Genomic DNA, 12,694 nt, shown 5'->3' on the forward strand with positions numbered 1-12,694 from the left:
AAATATAAATATTGTCATATGTAAATATTGGTATTGCATTACCAATAACTATAAATGTAAATGCTGTTCTATGTAATTTGTAAGTTTCTGTAAAATATAAATGTGTTCTATACAGCTGTTCTCCCAAGGCCTCCACTGAAAATTGGTACTTTTGACCCAGTTGGACTTTACTGGCAAACAAATGCCAATAAATAAAACTGAAAAGGATAAGCAGATACAAATATTCCCCGTACACCTTTCTGAAAAAAGTAGTTCTGTTGGCACTGCAAGAAAATGTGGTTAAGATAAATTCAAGAGAAACTACTGTTGTGAACCGTTAACAGTGACTTTAATGTGAAAATAATTATATATCTGATAAAATACACCAAATGAATAAGTTCTGAAATAAGAAAAACACTACAGTAAAAAAGTATTTTATTCCAAAAAAAGCTAAAAAGTTGTAAAGTGCAATACAGACTACGGAATACATATTTTGATTATAAAAGTTATGCAACCGTATACAAATACTGGAAGGAAACAGTGCAAATTAAAACTTTATTACAATACAATAGATACATTCAATCTTCCCCTGTGTCAGTAAGTTGCATTTCATTTGTCATTCACATAATGAAATTGATCATTTGCAAATGTTTTTTAGGCAAGATGTAGTTCACAATGACAAGGATAAAATGCATAGTTTGGAACAGCCAATGACTGCATATATTTTAAAACAATTTTACATCTTTATATGGTAGCATGATTTTATGCTCACTGCATGGTCCCTTATAATACTAAATCTTACCCGGTAACTTCCTTCTTCTCCAAAGTGGAACAGTTATACAGCTGCATACATGGTTATCCCCCTATGTAAAGGAAGCATCTAAATCACACAGAGGTGTTCTATCTGCAATCTTATTAATGAGAGGAATCACAGAAAATACCAACTCAATAACTGATCTAGCCCTGCAATAAATCTGTCAATACAGTCTGCAAAGACTACTGGGATTTCAGCTCAGCTACTGCACGTTGCTTTACGATTCATAATAAAATATTACCATTCATTAGCGATGGACTGAAAAACAGTCAATGCATAATGCACAAGCAGTTCAAATGAGTCACACTGAAAAGCAACAGTGTGTGTGTATATATATATAAATAAATAAATAATGCTGATGCACTAAATGTTCTGACGTACAACAAAATACTCTGCATAAACATGCAGTGCCGAACACGGCATATAGAAGTTGTGATGACATATACCTATACACACACTGTAAACAATGACTTCTGACTGGTAATGCTGCATATACAATCCAGAATAAGTTACAGAAAGGTATAACAGAACACTGCACAGTATGATGGATTAACATAAGACATACATAGATTAATACCCCCCCAAAAAACAATAGTGGTAAAAAATAAATAACCACGGTGGTCTGTAGTGCCTCACAGAGTATAAGTGTGGCACAGAGCATTACACTGGATAAAAGCACAGACTTTAGTCACATTCTGAAATGACAGAGCACACACACCATTTTAATGACAGCCTGGGTATGTGAACTCTTACAGACTTAAGCATGTTAAGACAGCATGGCTGAAAACCAGAGTACAACAGCTCTATAATAAAGTCTGACCCGAGAATCAAAATAAAATATCATAAACTATACACATAACTGGTGCAATGGCATATAAACACTGCAAGCAAATTCAAAAACATTTTGCCTGTGTCCCCCTGCACCTCTACATCTAAGTATGCTACCATTGTGGTTTCACAGACTTCAGAAAATGTAAAGTTAAGAACCTTTTTTATCCCCTCTACTCCAAGATGCCCAACACTTGAGACCATTATTAAGGCACATCTTCAACAAAATCTATCTATTCACTTAAGTACTGACAAAATGAAATCACTTAAAGAAAACATGTTCCTTAAAGTATCAACAAAACATTATGGAAGAAAGGTAGTGTTCCCCTGCCAGGATCTGTCCTCCCAAAAAGCTACACCAGGCAGAAATGCTTTCAGTGTCACACAAAGCATTATGGGACAAAGGCAGTGTTTCCTTCCAGGAGCGGACCTCCACACATCCATGCGATGAGGTGCTTTCAGTGTTACAGTGCTTGTAGGAGTTCAGTTGTAGACTCATCTCATTTGTGTAACTTAGTCAGGTCTGATGAAGCACCTTAAACTGTACATGGTCACTTCACAGCTGCTCAGTTAAAAGAATGCAGAAGCTGAAAGCATCAATGCAGCAAAAGAGCTTTTCTTTTTTACAGGTGAAGCTCGAGGTCACAACTTCACCTAGCAACGTGAAAAGGTGTTTACAAGTTTGGCAAACTACACATTACCTATAGTGTCAGATGACCAGTTGAAAATCTGCTCATCCTTTATTTATAGTCCAACAGAGTTTTTAGGCTGATGCAGGCTTTATAATTGTACAATTGCTTGTTCTATGTCTTGTGCACAAATTCATTTAGGGCTGGTGAGTGACTATCCTACACAGTATCACCCACATCCTGCTGTTTCTTGTTTCAATAAAGGACTTCATTTGCTGAATTGAGGGGAATGTCCATCACTGCTTCGAGTTCCCATTTCTTCATCTCTATAAGGAAAAAAAAATGCACACAATTATTGCATCCAAATGAGGAAAATGGATTACTGAATCTGACTGTGACCTTATGGCCTGTACAAAGTGCAAACTCTTACACTTACTCCTTAATGTCGATGGTGTTACTATCAGGGCAGCCTGTGCCATACACACTGTTCAGATCCACCCCCCCCCAATATACATGGCAGCCTGTGCCATATATATTGTTCACAACCCCATACTGGCAACCTGCACAGCATACACCGCTTAAATCCTTATCAAGGCAGCCTGTGTTGTGTACAGTTTATGCCCCTATAAAACGCAGTTTATGACACTTTACACCCCTACCAGGATAGCCTGCGATGCATATAGTGTTTACAGCTCTACAAGGGCAGCCTGAGCTGTATGTACCATTTACACCCCTTTGAGCATATTTTTATTTTTTATTTATTTTACATTTGTTGACCGAGATAGTCCGACTGGATGCATGTCCATTTTCAGCGGTGGCCCGGGGAGAAGAGCTCCAAGGGTAAGCAGATACAGCATTACATAATACCAGCATTACATATTACAAACAGACTATTTACAGAGATTACATGAGTAAGCAAGTTAAACAAGTTCCACAGGTTAGAGTTAATCCTGAGTGCAAATCAGGATTAAATTAAATTACACAGTAAACTGGTTAAAACAGATTTTTACACATTCTACACAGAGTTAGCCAGGCTTGATACATTGACATAGCCAGTTAAGTGACAAATGTTGTTTGAGTCTAGTTTTAAATTTACCTAAGGTGGAAAGTAAGGTAATATCAGCTGGAAGAGAGATCCAGGATCTACTTACAGAGTTTGCAAAGAGAGTCACCGGCTGTGTTATTAATTTTTCTAGTCTGAATTAGTAGTTTGTTAGAGGATCAAAACGGTCTAGGATTGTTATAGGGGGTGATAATATTTTTAAGTGCAGGAATATTGTCCGGATTATAGAGGATTTTATAGGCCATAATCTGTTGGTTATACTGGATTAGGCTGGGTAGTTCAAGCCACCCAAGCTGATTTAGATTGATGCAATGATGTGTCCTAAAAGGCAGCCCAGTGGCAAACCTGGCAATGTGGTTGTAGCAAATTGAGAGTTTGTTAAGGGCAGTCTTGTTTAAATTCGAGAGTAGAGGGGATGCATAGAGAAGGGTTGAAAGAAGGTGAGAGCAAGCTATGGCAATTTTAGCTGGAGGGGTTAGGAAGGCTTTTATTCTGTAAAGTGACCCCCATTTTTTATTGATGGTTTTGATAGTTTGGTTAACATGTAGGTCGAATTTTAGATTATTGTCTATGATGACACCTAATAGTTTTATATATACTGTTCACATCCCTACCCTGGCACCCTGTACTGTATATACTGTTTACATCCCTACTATGGCACCTGTGCTGTGTATACCATTTACAGTTCATAGGCAAGTAGTAGGCTAGCTGCCCTTATGGGACATTTTAACCTTGGCCAATTTCCCATGTCGAGAATCAAACCAAGTAGTTGTCTGAGGCAAACACCTTAACCATTATGCTAACCCCCAACCAGAACACCTTGTGCTGCATATAAAATTTACACCCCAACCAGGGCATGCTATGCTGCAAATAACCTCACCCACCATAGCACCTTGTAATGTATACACTGTTCACATCCCTACCATGCATGGCACCATCTGCTCCTCTGTAAGAGGACTGTGCTTCACACAGTTTACACCACTATAAGGACACTGTGCTGTATATAACATTTACATCCCATAAGGGCAGAGAGTGCTGAACAACATTCACACTTACCAGGAATCTTTTGCTATATACATTTTTCCCATCACTAACATAGTGCCCTGTGCTACGTATAGCTTAAAATATGATCTGCTTATTTAGCAGAAAGCATGACCTAGCAGGACCACTTGAGGCACTCCTACAGCCTCAAAATAGGTCAAGGTGAATGGAGGATAGCAATGGTCGCCCCTCTTCATAAAAGTGGACTATCAACCAAAGCTAGGAACTACAGACCCATCAGTTTGAAAAGTCTCATACGCAATGTGATAGAAGACATTTTCATGGAAATGTTCAAGGACACTGGCACCATCCCAGTTAGGTTTTGTTAAAGGAAGGTCTTGCCTACTCAACCTGTAGATGTCTTTGAAGGGTCACCAAAGCTATGGATGAGGGGAAATCTCTGCATGTTACCTACCTTGACCTGGCCAAGGTAACCGATACAATACAGCAACTCAGTTATTATTAAACTCTCAGAACTAGGCACAAGTCCCTACAAAATTCACTGGCATGCTGGCTGGCTCAGAGATAGGACCCACATCATCAGCATTGGCGAGACCACCTCTAGACGTCCAGTCATCGGCAGAGTACCCAAGGGCTCCTGTTTGACATCTACTTCTTGGAACTCAAGGCCAATATCAAACGCTTCTGGCTCATCAAGTTTGCATAAAAGATTCACCACACACTACCAACATCTTACAAGAGATGCAACACAAAAACTATTCTTGTCAAAGCCATGGATTAAAACCAAATGCAAAGAAATGCATTATAGTACCCTTGGAATAATTAGCTTGGGTGGACAATTTCTGAAATCAATAAAACATGCCTAGACAGTTATGGATCTGGGAGCATCTGTAAACAGTAATCTGGCCTTTAACCAACACACAGCCAAGATAGTAAGAAAGTCATTCTGTCACCCAAGTCATAAGCAAGGGTATGGCAATCAGGTCCAGGGAAGGTACAGCACCACTCCCTTATCAGACCCACTGTTGAGTGCAATGCACCCTTTCACAGATACCTAACCAGGCACCTGCAACTGGAATGCCCTCAAAAGTTCTCACTAGAAGAATATGGTATAAATACCTTGTCTTACACAGATCACCTTAAGGACCTCTCTGTACTCAGTCTCTTGCAGGTTAAATGAGAGGCGATCTATGCTTAGCATATAAGGCACCCTCAGATCCAGCACTTGCACATTCACAAAACAGCCCCAGAAAAGTACAGTTGTGTACACTTACCATAAATGTAGCTGTTCGAGTGTATTCACTGTTGCATTGTTACATTTAGGGTTATCTGCTTGAAGGTAGCTCTCAGTCGGCCTGATTAACAAAGTCTTGGGTCCTGCATCAGTTGCTGTCCCTAGTTCCATGACATCAGGTCGTCAGGGTTATAAAACATGCAGCTGATGCCATTACATCAGTTTTTCTTGCCCCAGATGTCAGGTGCCCCCTAATGGGAAGCAATTAAATATAAAAGCACAAAGATATACCTCCAACAAAAAAAGCAAATACACCAAAAAGGCTTTTAAGCATAGTAAAGGAAAGTAGAGGTATAGCCAAAAGAAGTTAGGGGGCTGGAGGGAGGGTAACCAGGACTGCAACAGTGAATACACTCGAACATCTCCATTTATGGTAAGTGTACACAACTGTACTATGTTCTTCATGTTTCACTGTTGCAGTTATTACATTTGGGTAGATTCCCAAAGCTAAAGCTGGGAGGAGGAATTTAGATAGCATTAGGGCCAGCTATAAGGCCCTGCAAGACTGCAGTGGCAAAGCCAGCTCTGGATTTAGAGAAAATTGGCAAATGATAATGTTTGGTGAAAGTATGTACAGAAATCCAGATAGCAGCTTGTAGGAAGTCCCTGGTAGGTACGCCTCTGAGAAAGGCTGTAGAGGTAGATGCAGCCCTGGTGGAGTGAGGTCTGATCCCTTGGGGGATTGGTTTTCCATAGTGCTTATAGCAGAAGTGAATGCAATGGCTTATCCATTTAGAAATGGTTTGCTTTGAAATAGCCTTCCCCTCTGCCCCTGCAGCAAATGCCACCAGCAGTTGTTCAGATTTTCTTTGAGGTTTAGTCCTGTCCAAGTAGAATCTAAGCTGTCTGTGCACATCTAAGGAATGCAGTATCCATTCCCCTTTATTCTGTGGATTGGGAAAGAAGGTTGGCAAATGAATGGACTGATTAAGAGCCACACTGGATACCACCTTGGGCATGAAGGATGGCTTGGTTCTGAGGGACACCCTGTCCGCATGAAAGATGATGAAAGCTCCACTGCCATAAGGGCCTGTAATTGAGATACCTTTCTAGCTGAAGTGATTGCTAAAAGGAAAGCTGTTTTTTTAAGAAATAAATTTTAAGTCTGCAGTAGCAGCTGGCTTGAAAGGAGGTAGAGTGAGCTTCTCCAAGACAAAGTTAAGGTCCCAGGCTGGGGTTGGAGCTCTCCTGGATAGTCTCAAATTTTTGGCCCCTCCGAGGAACTGATTGAGAAGTGCATGAGAGAAGAGGGGCGGTTCTGTATTATAATGAGCTGAAATGGCTGAGGCGTGGATTTTAATGGAGGAAAAAGAAAGACCCTTGTGAAGCATCTCAGTTAAGTATTGTAAAATCTGAGGTAAATTGGGCGCTGCTGTGCTCATCCCTTGAGATTGGTTCCAGGCAGAGAATCTTTTTCATTTTTCAGCATAATATTTTCTAGTACTAGGCCTCCTTGCTTCTAAAATGATATCCATCACAGGTTTGCTAAGGGATGGTAAAGGAGAGATTAAGTAATTAGCCAGGCTGCAAGGTTCAGTGTTAGAAGCTGAAGGTTCAGAATCTGGTTTTCCTGCTGAGACAGCAGGGAAGGAGTCTGAGGCAGGTGCCATGGAGATAACCATGACACACTGTGTAGGAGGGAGTACCAGTGTTGGCGCGGCCAGTCTGGAGCAATCAAAATCATCCTTGGTTTGTCCTGTTTGATTTTTAGTAGTATTTTGGAGAGCAGCGGTAGAGGGGGGAAGGCATAGACTGATAGGTTTTTCCAGCTGAAGGACAGAACATCCACTTTCCAGGCTTGTTTGTGGGGAGTCCTTGTTCAAAATATATCCAATTGGTAGTTCTGGGGAGAGGCAAACAGGTTCATATCCGGGCTCCCCCATTCACTTGTTAACATGTTGAAAATCCTTGGTTCTAGTTTCCACTTGTGTGGGTCCATGCAGTTTCTGCTTAGTCCGTATGCCAGTGTATTTAATTTTCCTGGCAGGGATTGAGCTTGTAGGTGCACTTGGTAGCTCAATGCTGTGTTCCACAATGCCATGGCTAGTCTGTAGAGGGGGTAAGAATGTGTACCCCCTGCTTGTTTATGTACCACATAATAGTGGTGTTGTCCGTCTTTACCATTAGTTGTCCTGGAAGAATGTGGTCCTTGAAGGCTGTTAGAGCATTCTGTACAGCTAACATTTCTTTTTGATTGATATGCAGGTGCATTTGACTTGGGTTCCATTTGCCCTGAATGCACTTCCCTGCTAGGTGAGCCCCCCCATGCATAGTCTGATGCATCTGCTGTTAGGGTTTGGGCAGCAGGGGGTGGTGTGAAAGGTAGTCCCTTGTTTTGGTGGCAGGCCTCTGCCCACCAAAGGAATTCTAGGCGGGGGCAAGGTATGATAGGAATCATTGTTTCCAGGTCTTGAGAATGTTGACACCATAGGCTTTTTAGATACTACTGTAGTTTCCTCATATACAGTCTTGCATATGGAATTAGAAGAATGCAGGAGGCCATGAACTCCAATGCTTGCAGTATTTGTCTTGCAGATAGCATGTTTTTTGTGGCCACTTGTTTGAAGTAGTTTGTCAAATTAATTTGTTTCTCTGGCATGAGGTAAGCCATCTGGGAAGTTGTATTCAAGCTTGCTCTCATGAATATAATTTGTTGACAGGGTACCAGTTGTGATTTCTTTTCGCTTATGGTGTACCCCAAACAAGTTAGAACCCTTTGTACAAAGGCCAGATGATTCAAAAGTATGTCCTGGCTTTCTGCCTGAAATAGACAATCATCCAGGTATGGGTACATTTGAATATTTATTTGCCTGCAAAATGCAATAACTGGAGCTAGGCACTTTGTGAATACCCTGGGCATAGTAGATAAGCCAAAGGGCAGTGCAGAGAACTGATAGTGTGTGTAGCCTGCTTTGAAGTGTGGGTATCTTCTACAAGATTCCCTGATTGGGATGTGCAGGTATGCTTCTTTTAAATCTAGTGTTGCCAACCAGGCATCTTTGCCTAGCATAGGAAGTAATTGGTGGAGTCAACATCTTGAATTTTGGAATCTCCAAATAGGTGTTTAGAGAAGACAGGTCCAGGATAGAACGCCATGAATTGTCTTTTCTGGGTACCAGGAAAAGTCTTGAGTAGAAACCTTGTCCCTTTTCCTCTTCTGGTACCAGCTGAATAGCCCCCATGCTTAAGAGAGAAAGTACTTGTTTTTGGGCCTCTGCCGACTGATTTGGGGTAGGTCCAGCCACCCGCTTGGTGTTGGCAACGTGTGGAAGTGAAATCTGTATCCCTGGGACACTGTATTTAAAACCCATTTGTCCTGGGTAATGCGTTCCCAATTCTTTCCATGAAGAGCAATCTTTCCTCCTAAAGGGGCAGTCAGTTGATAAGTGCTTGGAAATTTTAAAAGGAAGTCACTGAGACAGTTTACCATAGGGGGAGTCTTATTATTCCCAGATTTGGAAGTGGAGGACCCCACTGCTTAGTTCTGTGTGTCCCCTGGGACTGAAACCTGGGGGTTTTTGCTGTGTCTGAGTTTGACTTGAGAAGACCTGGAAGGGGCTGGAAAGGATCAATTCTTAGAGGGCCAGTGCCTACTAAATCTAGGAGGCTGAACTTGTAAAAAATCTTTAACAGTTTGCATAGATTTAGCTTTACATTCCATCTTTTTAACAACTTCCTCAGCCTTGTTGCCAAACAGGCGTTCCTGATTTAAAGGAGCATCCAACAATTTAGCTTTAACATGAGCAGGCAAAGGTTGCTCCTTGAGCCAAGCATGCCTTTTGAGCACAGACCCAGTAAAAGCAGCCCTGCAAGAGGCCTCTAATGAATCAAAACCACATTGCAAAGCATGTTTTCCAACTTGTTCAGCAGAATGCATTAAATCCTGTAATTCTTTATTTTCCACACAGTCAGGAATCAACATAATTTTCTGTTTAAGCAGTCCAATAACATGTTGCTGATACTTTAGCATATGAAACTGGCAGTTTAAAGCCCTAATGGCCAAGGTTGCAGAAGTGTAAACCTTCTTACCCCATCTATCCTGTGCCCTGGAGTCTCTGTCAGAAGGGGTAGGATTTTTAGCAGTAGACACCTTAATGCCCTTGGGCCCCTGTGAAATAGTCTCTGGATCTGCAATAGGATTTTTAAAAAGGAACTTCTGGGACTCAGGAACCCTGTAGTATCTGTCAGGTTTTCTGGGAGCAGGAGGCAGGGAATCAGGAGCCGAACTAGATTCCGAAAAAACACCATCAACAATGTCTAGTACAGGAGGAATAGCTAAAGGCCTATGCTGTGGTAGGAGAAGGAAATCCCTAAGCCTCTTTTTTGAATCAGAAAAATCCTGGCTTTCCCAGTGGAAATGCTCCCTTAGAGTATGTAAGGTTTCCCCAAAAGAAAAATCCTCAGGAGGGGAAGCACAGGGAATGGAGTCCTCTGCATCAGAATCTTCATAAGTAGATAAGGGCAAATCCAGATCATCAGAAGAATCAGAAAAAACAGAATCCTAATCAGAAGATTCATAATCAACTTCAGTCCTAGGCCTCTTAGAAGGGGGGGGGGGGGGGTTGGCTACCCCTGATTAGAGTTATTAGATCTTCAGTCATTTTTATCATTTGTATTTTAGGCATAGAGGCCTGAGCATGTGGCCTGGGCATTGTTTTTTTAGGCATAGATTGGATTTAGGCCTAAGTAAAGAAGGAAGTGTCAGTTTAATATGCAAGTCTGTAGGCCTGAATACACCCTCAGAAGCCGGGGCCTGCACAGCGGCTCCGGACCCATCCAAGGTGGAGACATCCGCGGGTTCCATAGTTGAAGCATCTCGCGGCATACCGGACTCCAAATGGGTCTCAGTAGAGGCCTGCGAATCAGAAGTAGTGGGTATCAGGGGCTGTGAAAGCACCTCACTGAGTACCGATGAACTGGCGACTGGCTTAGGAGAAGCATTGCCAGCAGTTTTGGACCTCGGTGGCCTGTCTCTATCTTTATCTTTGTGTTTTTTCGGAATCCCGGTAGTCGGATGGCTAAGCAATGACATTTCTGGATAATTAAACCGAGAACCAAAATATTTAGAGGCGAAAATATACAGACAATGGACAGTGCGCTGATTAAATAAAGCACAAAACCAACAGCAAGGTACGTCATGGTCAGGGCCTAGGCAAGGAATACATTAAGAATGAAAATCTTTATGAGGTATTTGCTTTCCACAAGTAATGCAATTATTAACTTTTACTGACATCAGTAAGGAGCAAGAAAAAGTTTCCCCAACGGGGTACTTAGCTTTAGTTGAAGACTTCGGTTCTGAAACTCGAAAACGAAAATTTCAGGAGTCGGCCGACCGGCACTTGCGAACTGCTTCTGCTTTGGGCACCGCACGGCATGAAAGACAGATGTAATGGCGTCGGCTGCATATTTTATACCCCTGACAACCTGATGTCATGGAAGAAGGGACAGCAACCGATGCAGGACCCAAAACTTTGTTAATCAGGCTGACTGAGGGCAGCCTGCTAGCAGATTACCCAAATGTAATGACTGCAACAGTGAAACACGAAGATCATCATTAAATTCAAGGATCTGATATTTGTCTGACATACAGGACATGGAGACAGATTTGTCTCAAAGGATCCCCTGCACTACAGAATAAACTCCATCTACATTTCATCCCTAACCCTGTTCAAAAAAACTGATCAGTGTATAGAAAATTGCAGATTTATACCCTGGTCTGGCCTCCATGTCCTTGATGGACAGAAATGACAGCACTTAAATCAATCCCCAACTGACAATTCCTCGTACAACTCTTTGCTACCTCCTTACCAACATACCCTATGACATGGGGTTGGGAGATTGGTAGAATGGTTAAGGCCTTTACCTCACAGGCACAGGGTACAGAGATTCTCACCTTCAACTTAAACTTAAAACTGACTCTCCCCAACTCAGCATTAACCTGCATGGTTTCCATCAACTGATATCTTCACCCACCCGCCTCTATAAAAACTCATCTTCTGGCCCCATAACTGACTTGATACTCACCCCACTACCGTACCAGACCAACTTAACGACCTCCCCACCTCGGTCCTTAAGATACTCCATCCAACCCCCAAAATCTCACCTTTATAGAGATTGTTGAAAGCTCTCTAATTTTAATGTAGTCCAATTCAACTCTATTCCAGCCACCATTGACTGGTCCATCCTTAAACAAATCCCTCTCAATGACGCAGTTACTAGGTTCAATAGCATTTTCCTGAATACCCTGAACACCCTTGCTTCTTCTAGGAAGGTTAGAATAAAACCCAATTATGCTCCCTGGCTCTCAAAAGAAACTAAGTCCCTTATGCTAAAAAGAGATAGAGCTTGGAAAGCCTGAATCAGAACAAAAGAATTACCTCTGCTACATAATTATAGACATCACAGAAATCTTACAAAAACAAATCTAGAATGACAAAAAGTGCTTTTACAACTCTGCCAAATTCAATAACAAATCCAACCCTTGCATGTTCTGGTATACTATTAACAAAATTCTCTGTTCAGGCTGCCCCTCAACTCCCTGCCCTACCCAAATACATCTCCTCTGGAAACTGCTACTCCTCTCAATAAACACTTTATTGAAACCATTCAAACACTCATACCTTCCAAATGTAACAACCTCTCTGCTTACCCCTCCCAATCCTTTGTTGCCTATCCAGTATCTATACTAATCAATAGATTTATTCAGGAATCCACTGTCCCTACCCTATGGAAATCCTTTTTCACTATTCCCCTGCATAAAGGTGGAAACTCTACAGACCCAACTACCCAGCTATAGATATTCTATCTCCCCTCTACGATTCTCAAAAAATGTATCTATTCAACTACTCAACTCCTCCTCCAGCATAACCTCCTTACTCCCACTTAGCATGGTTTCCGTCCCAACCACAGCACAACTACGTCTCTCTTATCCTTTACACATACCATTGCCAAAGCCATAGACAATAATAAACTCATATCATGTCTCTTTCTTGACCTTTCCAAAGCCTTTAATACAGTCTCCCATCTCCCATCCCCTCCTGCTATCTGAACTTGCAGATCTCAATCTGTCTTTTTCCTCCCTTGCC

At 41.7% G+C, this 12,694-nt stretch overlaps 1 long non-coding RNA gene across 1 annotated transcript in view; it reads right to left on the bottom strand.

Moving 5' to 3' along the window:
• Positions 1 to 459: 459 nt before the first annotated feature.
• The window catches only part of LOC122813508, a 56,704-nt gene continuing 44,469 nt past the window's right edge, over positions 460 to 12,694 (bottom strand). Inside the window, exon 3 of the long non-coding RNA XR_006366699.1 lies at positions 460 to 2,576. This is a non-coding gene — a long non-coding RNA (uncharacterized LOC122813508). The remainder of the gene's footprint in view (positions 2,577 to 12,694) is intronic.

This window comes from Protopterus annectens, chromosome 1.part1, assembly GCF_019279795.1.
Source record: "Protopterus annectens isolate FY-2018-M chromosome 1.part1, PAN1.0, whole genome shotgun sequence".
NCBI lineage: Eukaryota > Metazoa > Chordata > Ceratodontiformes > Protopteridae > Protopterus > Protopterus annectens.